Genomic DNA, 12,560 nt, shown 5'->3' with positions numbered 1-12,560 from the left:
AAGAAAGAAAGAAAGAAAGAAAGAAAGAAAGAAAGAAAGAAAGAAAGAAAGAAAGAAAGAAAGAAAGAAAGAAAGAAGGAAGGAAGGAAGGAAGGAAAGAGACTTTCTAAAGTTTTTCTTATAGGTTTACTTATTTTTCCTAGAGCTCGTCTTTTTTGATCATTTTGATAATGTGATAAAATGTAGAAATTGAGAATTATATTGTAAGATTCTCTAGGGAAATATCACCAGTGTACAATAATTTCAATGAAATAAGTGATGCCATTTTAAAAATTAGTATATAAAATTTGTCAGGCCATAAAACTTTTAACAACCCAAAGTATGTTACACAGAACATTATTTTTATGAAAAGTAATTGGCATTAAGAAATTTTTTTTTATTCTTATGTTAATCCCCATACATTACATCATTAGTTTTAGATGAAGTGTTCCATGATTCATTGTTTGTGCATAACACCCAGTGCTCCATGCAGAATGTGCCCTCCTCAATACCGACCACCAGGATAACCCATCCTCCCACCCCCCTCCCCTCTAGAACCCTGTTTGTTTTTCAGAGTCCATCGTCTCTCATGGTTCGTCTACCCCTCCGATTTCCCCCAGTTCATTCTTCCCCTCCTGCTACCTTCTTCTTCTTCTTTTTTTTTTTCTTAACATATATTGCATTATTTGTTTCAGAGGTACAGATCTGAGATTCAACAGTCTTGCACAATTCACAGCGCTTACCAGAGCACATACCCTCCCCAGTGTCTATCACCCAGTCACCCCATCCCTCCCACCACACCCCCCACTCCAGCAACCCTCAGTTTGTTTCCTACAATTAAGAATTCCTCATATCAGTGAGATCATATGATACATGTCTTTCTCTGTTTGACTTATTTCACTCAACATAATACCCTCCAGTTCCATCCATGTCATTGCAAATGGCAAATCTCATTCCTTTTGATGGCTGCATAATATTCCATTGTATATATATACCACTTCTTCTTTATCCATTCATCTGTCGATGGACATCTTGGCTCTTTCCACAGTTTGGCTATTGTGGACATTGCTGCTATAAACATCGGGGTGCATGTACCCCTTCAGATCCCTACTTTTGTATCTTTGGGGTAAATACCCAGTAGTGCAATTGCTGGATCATATGGTAGCTCTATTTTCAACTTTTTGAGGAGCCTCCATACAGTTTTCCAGAGTGGCTGCACCAGCTTGCATTCCCACCAACAGTGTAGGAGGGTTCCCCTTTCTCTGCATCCCCGCCAACATGTGTCGTTTCCTGACTTGTTAATTTTAGCCATTCTGACTGGTGTGAGGTGGTATCTCATTGAGGTTTTGATTTGGATTTCCCTGATGCTGAGCGATATTGAGCACTTTTTCATGTGTCTGTTGGCCCTTTGGATGTCTTCTTTGGAAAAATGTCTGTTCATGTCTTCTGCCCATTTCTTGATTGGATTCTTTGTTCTTTGGGTGTTGAGTTTGATGAGTTCTTGATAGATTTTGGATACTAGCCCTTTATCTGATGTCATTTGCAAATATCTTCTCCCATTCTGTCAGTTGTCTTTTGGTTTTGTTGACTGTTTCCTTTGCTTTGCAAAAACTTTTTATCTTGATGAAGTCCCAATAGTTCATTTTTGCCCTTGCTTCCCTTGCCTTTGGCAATGTTTCTAGGAAGAAGTTGCTGCAGCTGAGGTCAAAGAGGTTGCTGCCTGTGTTCTCCTTTAGGATTTTGATGGACTCCTGTCTCACATTGAGGTCTTTCAACCATTTGGAGTCTATTTTTGTGTGTGGTGTAAGGAAATGGTCCAGTTTCATTCTTCTGCATGTGGCTATCCAATTTTCCCAACACCATTTGTTGAAGAGACTGTCTTTTTTCCATTGGACATTCTTTCCTGCTTTGTCAAAGATGAGTTGACCCTAGAGTTGAGGGTCTATTTCTGGGCTCTTTATTCTGTTCCATTGATCTATGTGTCTGTTTTTGTGCCAGTACCATGCTGTCTTGATGATGACAGCTTTGTAATAGAGCTGGAAGTCCGGAATGGTGATGCCGCCGGCTTTGCTTTTCTTTTTCAACATTTCTCTGGCTATGCGGGGTCTTTTCTGGTTCCATACAAATTTTAGGATTATTTGTTCCATTTCTTTGAAAAAAGTGGATGGTATTTTGATGGGGATTGCATTGAATGTGTAGATTGCTCTAGGTAGCATTGACATCTTCACAATATTTGTTCTTCCAATCCATGAGCATGGAACGTTTTTCCATTTCTTTGTGTCTTCCTCAATTTCTTTCATGAGTATTTTATAGTTTTCTGAGTACAGATCCTTTGCCTCTTTGGTTAGATTTATTCCTAGGTATCTTATGGTTTTGGGTGCAATTGTAAATGGGATCGACTCCTTAATTTCTGTTTCTTTTGTCTTGTTATTGGTGTATAGGAATGCCACTGATTTCTGTGCATTGATTTTATATCCTGCCACTTTACTGAATTCCTGTATGAGTTCTAGCAGTTTTGGGGTGGAGTCTTTTGGGTTTTCCACATAAAGTATCATATCATCTGCAAAGAGTGAGAGTTTGACTTCTTCTTTGCCAATTTGGATGCCTTTGATTTCTTTTTGTTGTCTGATTGCTGTGGCTAGGACTTCCAATACTATGTTGAATAGCAGTGGTGATAGTGGACATCCCTGCCACGTTCCTGACCTTAGGGGGAAACCTCTCAGTTTTTCCCCATTGAGAATGATATTCGCTGTAGGTTTTTCATAGATGGCTTTTATGATATTGAGGTATGTACCCTCGATCCCTATACTCTGAAGAGTTTTGATCAAGAAAGGATGCTGTACTTTGTCAAAAGCTTTTTCTTCATCTATTGAGAGGATCATATGATTCTTGTTCTTTCTTTTGTTAATGTATTGTATCACATTGATTGATTTGCGGATGTTGAACCAACCTTGCAGCCCAGGGATAAATCCCACTTGGTCATGGTGAATAATCCTTTTAATGTACTGTTGGATCCTATTGGATAGTATTTTGGTGAGAATTTTTGCATCCATGTTCATCAGGGATATTGGTCTGTAATTCTCGTTTTTGATGGGGTCTTTGTCTGGTTTTGGGATCAAGGTAATGCTGGCCTCATAAAATGAGTTTGGAAGTTTTCCTTCCATTTCTATTTTTTGGAACAGTTTCAGAAGAATAGGTATTAATTCTTCTTTAAATGTTTGGTAGAATTCCTATGGGAAGCCATCTGGCCCTGGGCTTTTGTTTGTTGGGAGATTTTTGATGACTGCTTCAATTTCCTTAGTGGTTATAGGTCTGTTCAGGTTTTCTATTTCTTCCTGGTTCAGTTTTGGTAGTTGATACATCTCTAGGAACGCATCCATTTCTTCCAGGTTATCTAATTTGCTGGCATAGAGTTGCTCATAATATGTTCTTATAATTGTTTGTATTTCTTTGGTGTTGGTTGTGATCTCTCCTCTTTCATTTATGATTTTGTTGATTAGGGTCATTTCTCTTTTCTTTTTGATAAGTCTGGCCAGGGGTTTATCAATCTTGTTAATTCTTTCAAAGAACCAGCTCCTAGTTTCATTGATCTGTTTTACTGTTCTTTTAGTTTCTATTTCATTGATTTCTGCTCTGATCTTTATTATTTCTCTTCTCCTGCTGGGTTTAGGCTTTATTTGCTGTTCTTTCTCCAGCTCCTTTAGGTGTAGGGTTAGTTTGTGTACTTGAGACCTTTCTTGTTTCTTGAGAAAGGCTTGTATTGCTATATACTTTCCTCTTAGGACTGCCTTTGCTGCATCCCAAAGATTTTGAATAGTTGTGTTTTCATTTTCATTGGTTTCCATGTATTTTTTTAATTCTTCTTTAATTTCCTGGTTGACCCATTCATTCTTCAGTAGGATGCTCTTTAGCCTCCATGTATTTGAGTTCTTTCCGACTTTCCTCTTGTGATTGAGTTCTAGTTTCAAAGCATTGTGGTCTGAAAATAGGCAGGGAATGATCCCAATCTTTTGGTACCAGTTGAGACCTGATTTATGACCTAGGATGTGATCTATTCTGGAGAATGTTCCATGGGCACTAGAGAAGAATGTGTATTCCGTTGCTTTGGGGTGGAATGTTCTGAATATGTCTGTGAAGTCCATTTGGTCCAGTGTGTCATTTAAAGCCTTTATTTCCTTGTTGATCTTTTGCTTAGATGATCTGTCCATTTCAGTGAGGGGGGTGTTAAAGTCCCCCACTATTATTGTATTGTTGTTGATGTGTTTCTTTGCTTTTGTTATTAATTGCCTTATATAATTGGCTGCTCCTATGTTAGGGGCATAGATATTTAGAATTGTTAGATCTTCTTGTTGGATAGATCCTTTAAGTAGGATATAATGTCCTTCCTCATCTCTTATTACAGTCTTTGGTTTAAAATCTAATTTGTCTGATATAAGGATTGCCACCTCAGCTTTCTTTTGGTGTCCATTAGCATGGTAAATGGTTTTCCACCCCCTCACTTTCAATCTGGGGGTGTCTTTGGTTCTAAAATGAGTCTCTTGCAGACAGCATATCGATGGGTCTTGTTTTTTAATCCAGTCTGATAGCCTGTGTCTTTTGATTGGGGCATTGAGCCCATTTACATTCAGGGTAACTATTGAAAGATAGGAATTTAGTGCCATTGTATTGCCTGTAAGGTGACTGTTACCGTATATTGTCTGTGTTCCTTTCTGGTCTATGTTGCTTTTAGGCTCTCTCCTTGCTTAGAGGACCCCTTTCAAGATTTCTTGTAGGGCTGGTTTTGTGTTTGCAAATTCCTTTAGTTTTTGTTTGTCCTGGAAGCTTTTTATCTCTCCTTCAATTTTCAATGACAGCCTAGCTGGATAGAGTATTCTTGGCTGCATATTTTTCTCATTTAGTGCTCTGAATATATCCTGCCAGTCCTTTCTGCCTGCCAGGTCTCTGTGGACAGGTCTGTTGCCAATCTAATGTTTCTACCCTTGTAGGTTACATATCTCTTCTCCCGAGCTGCTTTCAGGATTTTCTCTTTGTCTATGAGACTCGTAAGTTTTACTATTAGATGTCGGGATGTTGACCTATTTTTATTGATTTTGAGAGGGGTTCTCTGTGCTTCCTGGATTTTGATGCCTGTTTCCTTCCCCAAATTAGGGAAGTTCTCTGCTAGAATTTGCTCCATTATATCTTCTGCCCCCCCTCTCTCTTTCTTCTTCTTCTGGGATCCCAATGATTCTAATGTTGTTTCGTCTTATGGTATCGCTTATCTCTCGAATTCTGCCCTCGTGATCCAGTAGTTGTTTATCTCTCTTTTTCTCAGCTTCTTTATTTTCCATCATTTCATCTTCTATATTACTGATTCTCTCTTCTGCCTCATTTATTCTAGCAGTTAGCGCCCCCATTTTTGATTGCACCTCATTAATAGCCTTTTTGATTTCTACTTGGTTGGATTTTAGTTCTTTTACTTCTCCAGAAAGGGTTTCTCTAATAACTTCCATATTTTTTTCAAGCCCAGCTAGTATCTTTAAAGTGATGATTCTGAACTCTAGATCTGACATCGTACTAATGTCCGTATTGAGTAGGTCCCTGGCAGTCGGTACTACCTCTTGTTCTTTTTGTTGAGGTGATTTTTTCCGTCTTGTCATTTTGTGCAGAGGAGAATAGATTAATGAGAGAACAAAATGCTAGCAGAGTAACAACGTCCCCAGAAAATATACTCTAAACAAATCGAAAAGACCTGAAGCAGTGGGAAAAGAAAGGGAAAGAGAGAAAAAAGAGAAAGAAAAAAAAAGAAAAAAAGATAAAGATAAAAACAAAAACAAACAAAACAAAACAAAACAACAACAACAACAAAAAACAGAATGTGATCAAATATGATCAGGCTGGTATATAGATCAGTGCCACACACTAGATTTGGGGTGTATTTTGGTCTTTTAGAAGAAAGTGCCTCCCAAAATTTTAAAGAAAGAAAAACTTATATATGTACAAAAATAAGGGTTGATATGATGAAGGGATGGAATATGACTGTACAGATGGAAAATATAAAAAATTTTATAAAAGGAATTGATAAGAAGTTGTTTGAAAAAAGAAAGAAGAGGATTTAAAAAAAGAAAAAAAAAAAAGGGAGAGGGTGTGATCAGGCAGGGGAATAGAAAACACCATATACTAGAGATTTAGGGTATATTTTAATCTGTTAGAAGAAACTATCTCAAAATTTTAAAGAGAGAACAACTTATATATATAAGCCAAAAATATGGGTAACTACTATGAAGAGATAGAATATGACTCTAAAAACGAAAAATAAAAATGTTTTTTTTTAAAAAAAGGGATTGATAAGATGTTGGTTGAAAAAGGGGAAAAGAAAAACTCAAAAAGAAAAAAAAGAAAAAAAGACAGTTAAAAAAAATTAACTTTGAAAGACTAAAGAATCATGGTAAAAAAGGCATGAATTCTATGTGCAGTATTCCCGTAGCACTGGAGTTCTGCCGTTCTCATTGATCAGTAAACTTGGTCTTGGCTGGCTGTTCTCACTGATCTTCTGGGGGAGGGGCCTGTTGCCGTGGTTTCCAAATGTCTCTGCCGGAGGCAGAATTGCCCCACCCTTGCCCCCTCCCGGCTTAGTAATCTGCTCGGGTTTGCTCTCCGGGGCTTTTGTTCCCTGCGAGCTTTCCGTACAGCTTTGGAGGCGGAGAGTGAAAATGGCGGCCTCCCAATCTCTGCCCCGAAGGAGCCGAGAACTCAGGGCCCCGCTCCTCAGTGAGCCCCCAGAGAAAAGCCGTCAGTCACTCCCGTCTCCCCGGTCTCCGGCCGCACTCCGTGCTCACCCGGCCTGTGATCGCGCGTTTCTATCTCTGGCACCCGACCCCGGGTGGAGTCTCCAAACCCAGCAGATCCCTGCGGCGCACTCCCGCGCGGCTCCTCCCGGGGGAGGAAGGTGAGTGTCCCCGGATCTGCCGCTTGTTGGGTCCCTGCTGGAGGAACAGGGGCCCGACTGTGCCGCGGATCACGATCTATGGCCACCCCAAGCTGAGAGCCCGCGCCTGGGCTCCGCCTCTGCAGCCGGCTTCCCTGCTCCGTTACCTGGGAGCTCTGCCACACTCAGGCACTCCCGGTCTTTCTGTGACCCCGAGGGTCCTGAGACCACACTGTCCCGGAGGGTTCCACCCCCCGCTTAGCCACCAGAGTGACGTCCCTCAGTGGAGCAGACTTTTAAAAGTTCCGATTTTGTGCTCCGTGGTTCTATCACTTGCCAGAAGCGGCCGCCGGAGGCCCCTCCCCCGCCGTCTATCCTCCCGAATATCGCCTCGGATTCACTTCTCCGCGCGTCCTACCTTCCAGAAAGTGGTCACTTTTCTGTTCAGAGAGTTGTTGCTATTCCTTTCTTTGATCTCCTGTTGGGTTTGTAGGTGTTCAGAATGGTTTGATCCCTATCCAGCTGAATTCCTGAGAGGAGACGAAATCCAGGTCTCATACTCCTCCGCCATCTTGCTCCGCGCCCCCGGCATTAAGAAATTTTTAAAATGGTAATTTGTTTGGACAATGAATGTTCTTCAGACAAAGCTAAACTGGAATTGTTACTCAAGATTTCTTAGGGCCTTTAATAAGCCAATGTGAGAATCAGTTTCTGAATTTATTCATTCACAGACTCTTTTGTAGATTAGGATAGTGGTTTTCAAAACAGCAAAAAAAAAAAAGCTAGTTTTATACCAGGATAGACAGAAATAAAAGGAAAAAAGAAAGCAAAAATGCTGGTCAATAACTTGTATTTTGGGGCATACTTTATAAGTCACCTGGCTTCTCATTTCCTGTAACTGTACTCATTTGATGTGGTGTTTGCCAAACAAGGGGACCCATTGTCCCAGTGTGCGTGGTACTGAGGAGTTGCCTGGGACTGGAGACTTGCTGCCTAAAACAGGGATAGTACCTGGCAAACCAAGACTGTTGGTCACCGTCATTGCTCCAGAATCACAGAGATCTGGATTCAAACTCCACCTTAATTTTTTTGTGACCCTGGGCAAAATATAACCTGTTAACTTGGAATCTTCATCTATAAAACTGGAGTAAAAATATTTGTTGCATAGAATTTTTAAAAAGGACTTATGAGGAAACCACCCAGCTCAGGTTTGACTTGGTCAACATGAGTTCTTTTTTCCTCACCAGCTTTTCCAGTAATACTATGACATAGAAGAGGCTTTGCTTTACTTATTTCATTGGTAAGAAACCTTGGGCACTTTAACTTACCCAAGGCAGCTGAGCAGTAAATGATAAAATCAGGGCTTGGGCCCTGTCTTCTGATGATACATTCAATGCTTTCTAAACTATATACAATTCAATTTCAAGTGTCAAGGAAAATTTGGAAAGTGGCCTTTCATAGTAAGTTTTTAGCACTTTCATAAACTGTAAAGTCTAGTACTTTTTTTTTTGAATATTTTTTAGCACAGTGCAGATGATATATGTTTAGGAATAGGTGCTATCATAATAATGACCCATAAAATGTAGCGTATTTATCCTTTTTGTATGTTGCTTAAATTCTAAGTGTACATAGAACTTCTTTTCATTCCCTCTTTTTGTTGGCTGGAGGAATATTGTTTTCTGGTTCCAGTGATTACAGTAATGTATTATTGAATAATGTCTGATGACTATTGGGCACACCAAACATGTTTAAAATGCATATTTCATTTTGTATTTGAAAAATAAGTCTCAATAAATACACATTTAAGATGGAATAAAAAGTGCATTTAGAAAATGAAATAAAAAGTGCATTTGGAAAATGGACCATAAAAACATTTTCCCAGATTTTTTCTTAAAGTGTGGATATGATACGATCGTGATACAGCACTGCAAAACATAATGGCCCCCCACTGAATTATAAATTTCCCTCAGCTGAGGGATTTCACAGAACATAAATATCAGGGCAGAGATGATGCATTTGTTTTCAAAGAAGGAGATAGTTACATAGTTACATCGCCCTCATGTTCCCTTCAAATTAATTTACATCTAGTTTAGTGAATGGTAGAATAAAACTGAAATACCTAACTCTCCAATCAAAAATATGAATATATTTGTTTAGAAAAATAAATGAGCCACATATGTAGAACATAAACAAGGAGGAACTCTGGATACAGTGTCTGTTTATTTTCTCTCAGTCCAGAATTGTGTTTCTATGATTGTGACTTTTAATTTAAAACAATAATAGGCTGGAGACTTGATTAAATTTGAACATTTGAAAAAGGTTGAAAGGATTTTTCTTCTTAGTGTGCTCATGCTCCGAATCATAATTGTAACATGCTGCATGGGCCTCAATGCTTTTAGTTCATTCAACCTAATCTTATTTTTTAATGTAGTTTGCCAACATTTATAGACCTCTAAAACATTTAGCAGATGGCTTTATAGATTTCTCATAGTAATATGAGCAGGCTGACTCAATGAAGATTTTGGCTTTGAACTGTTATCGTAGCTTTTTAATGTGCTTTGCAATATTTTTTTTTAATATCTAATTTATTTAATTTAGGCTCTGTTTCCTATTCAGTGATCTAGACTTTTTTTTTAAAAATTACATTGGCAATGAACTAATTACTGTATAAGAAAGCAAATTCATCAACTTTTGTTTTTATCTAGGAGAACAGAAACAAACATCTATATAAAGCAGATAAATCCTGATGTGTTATCTTATTTCTCCATATTTTTTCTTAAGTAAATAGGATTTAAAACAATGCCTTTGATATAATACAGTTTTTCTTAAAAAACAGTACATGCATATTCTAGAATACTTGGAAAATAAATATAATCATGTATGCTTCCTCCCTATTATTATAACCATTTTGTTTATTTTTCTTTCCCTTATTTGTTGAAGGGATATTACTATTTTTTTACCACTCTCATTAATGAAGAAGGTATTTTTTTAATTTAGTTGTAATAATGTTTTTCACTAATTTTATAATTGACATTATTCATATTGTTATATAACCTTTATTAGTATTACTTTTTAATGGCTGCATTATACTTTCTTAAGGCAGAAAGTATAGGTTTTAAACATTCCTTTACTGACAGAAATGTGGGTTGTTTCTAAATATGGATGGATCTGTCACATACTATATTTTGCTAATTTCTCGCATATAGTATGGAGAAAAGGTTACAGATTTTTTGGAAAAAAATGGTGATGGTTTTATTTAGATCTGTCTAGCTGAGATATTTGTGAGAAACTCAAGTGCATCCATCCGGGAGATAATCTAAATATGTAGAGGACTCATATATAGGCCTGCAATGACATTGCATAAGTGGTTTCACAAGAGAAGAAATAAGGAAGAAAACCTCTAGGTTTACAGCACTCGGTCACAGTGCTCACGTCCTCAAAATCATGTTCTCTTTTTCTTCTTGCCAATTCCCCCATCAAATGTGACTCATTCATATGGTCAAATGAAAGCAATTCAACTAAACTAATATGTGCAAAGATTAAATGACTGATAACCTCACACTGCCATTTTAGTATTAGAAAAATGGAGGCTTAAGAAATTTCTGGATATGTGGAGGGGATGATTCAAACTACATAAACTATTTTTCATTTGCTTTATTGTAATATTTCATATTAAAAGGATAAATCAGACATCTACCATCAGACCAATTTATAACACTATGATAGGCATATTGCAACTATTTGTTTATAACCTTTTCACTAGACTGGAAGAAAACATGAATCCTGTAAAGACGGGGTCCATATCAAGATCTCTGACTTCCCTGCCTGCATTCTTTCCTTCCTTCCTCAGTATTTTCAGTGTGTCCGGCCCTGCCCAGGGCTCTGAGAATTCAGTGGTGACAGATGAGTTTTCTACTTTCCTAGAGTAAATATTCCAGTGGGGAAGAGAGCTGAAATAGAGAAATAATGAATGCATGAACAAGATATTCAGATACTGGTAGAGACTATGAAGGAAATAAATAAGGTCATGTGAAGAGGAGTGATTAGGTCTGTGCTGGGCAGGAAGGGCATCATTGAGGAGGTAATGTTTGAGCACATACGTGTAATTTAAAGCCATGACCTGAGTGAGACCATTTAGAGAGAGAGCAAGGAGAGTTGATATGGAATGGCAAGTTTAGAAAATTACTCTTAAATTTTCTAATGAAGGAAACAGAAAAAGAAAGGTGGGTATTGGAACTCCTTCCAATATAAACCTAAGAAGCAGTTATTGTATCTATCTATCTATCTATCATCTATCATCTATCTATCATGTATCATCATCATCATCTATCATCTATCATCATTTATCTATCATCTATCATCTATTTATTTATCTATCATCTATCTATGTATCATCTATCTATTATCTATCATCATCTATCTCTTTATTTGTGGTAGGAGATATCAGAGCATTTGAAGTGCTAATAGAGATGATCCAGTAGAGAGAGAAAAAAGGCTGATGCAGGATATTGAGGTTGTAATTGTAGATGAAATGTCCTTAGAAAGATCCAAGGGACTGTATCAGGGCACTGTTGGAGTGGCTGTCCTCATGTAGGAGCTTGGCCACCTCATGTGTCATCAACTCAGGAGGGAAACAGAGAAAATATGATCTTGGCAGTTTTATGTTTGAAAAATAAAGGGTTTCTCTCTGAGGGCTTCTATTTTTTCAGTGATGTGTAGGCAAGATAATCAGCAGGAATTCAGAGAAAGAGAAGTGTGCAGAGTTGTGGGTTTTAAGAGAAGAAAAGAGAAGGTATAAAAATAATCATTTTTGAGAGTGGAAGAAATAAGTTGCTATAGAAAGGAGGAGGAGGACTTGCAAATACTAAGTGCCCGTTTTGTATTTGTGGTCAAGAATTTTAGGGTGTGCCAAAATCAGTATGATATTGTATTTTTACCCAGCTTCACTGTACTTTTTTTACTCACAGAAATTTCCTCAGTATTCAGTAAAGCTTTTATGTAAAACTGTGATTTATCATTAACAATAGCAGCATGATACATTTGATAGATGGCAGTGTATATACATGCATGTAATAATACCTATCCAGCCACTGACAATGCTTAGTGCCCGTAAATAATGCTCTTTTTTTTCTGCTTGGCCCCCAGCTCCTGTCACAATCCTGCTGTCCCACTGGGATCTGAATACCATAAGTTTGGAACCAATGTTATTTTATCATAGACTGTTGGAAGCATGAAGGGGGCATAGAAATTATGAAATTTGATGGTTCTTCTTCTTGATTACCATAACTACCTAGGGGATCTTAAAAACAAATATTTCAAGACTATAGAATTAGAAACTTAAACTAATCAATATTCTTTCCCTATTGCCAAATGAATCCAGCATTAGTGGAGGCATATTTGTTTGTAAATTTGATAATTTCCTATATCCCTAAATCAGGCCATGAAGTGATGCTTTAATAAGAAATTGGTTTAAAAAGAAAAGACCCGATTATTATAAAACGTCTCACCCAGAATAACTGAGATGCTCACATAATAGGAAATGCTTACAGTCAAGAGCACACTGCACAGTCTCAATATTCCGTGCTACCCCCTCAGATTCTTAGGCTTCTACATGCAGAAATTGTGTCTAAATTCTTGGACTGTGATGCGGTGTTGTACGGTGGCCAGCTGCAAC

General features: G+C 37.9%; 1 protein-coding gene across 3 annotated transcripts in view; it reads left to right on the top strand.

Annotated features, from left to right (window-relative positions):
* Positions 1 to 12,560, top strand: part of GRIA2 (glutamate ionotropic receptor AMPA type subunit 2) — a 153,281-nt gene that overhangs the window by 99,986 nt on the left and 40,735 nt on the right. The gene's annotated exons all lie outside the window — the stretch shown is intronic.

The sequence above is a fragment of the Neomonachus schauinslandi genome, chromosome 2 (assembly GCF_002201575.2).
Source record: "Neomonachus schauinslandi chromosome 2, ASM220157v2, whole genome shotgun sequence".
Lineage (NCBI taxonomy): Eukaryota > Metazoa > Chordata > Mammalia > Carnivora > Phocidae > Neomonachus > Neomonachus schauinslandi.
This window is presented reverse-complemented; position numbering and strand designations above follow the sequence as displayed.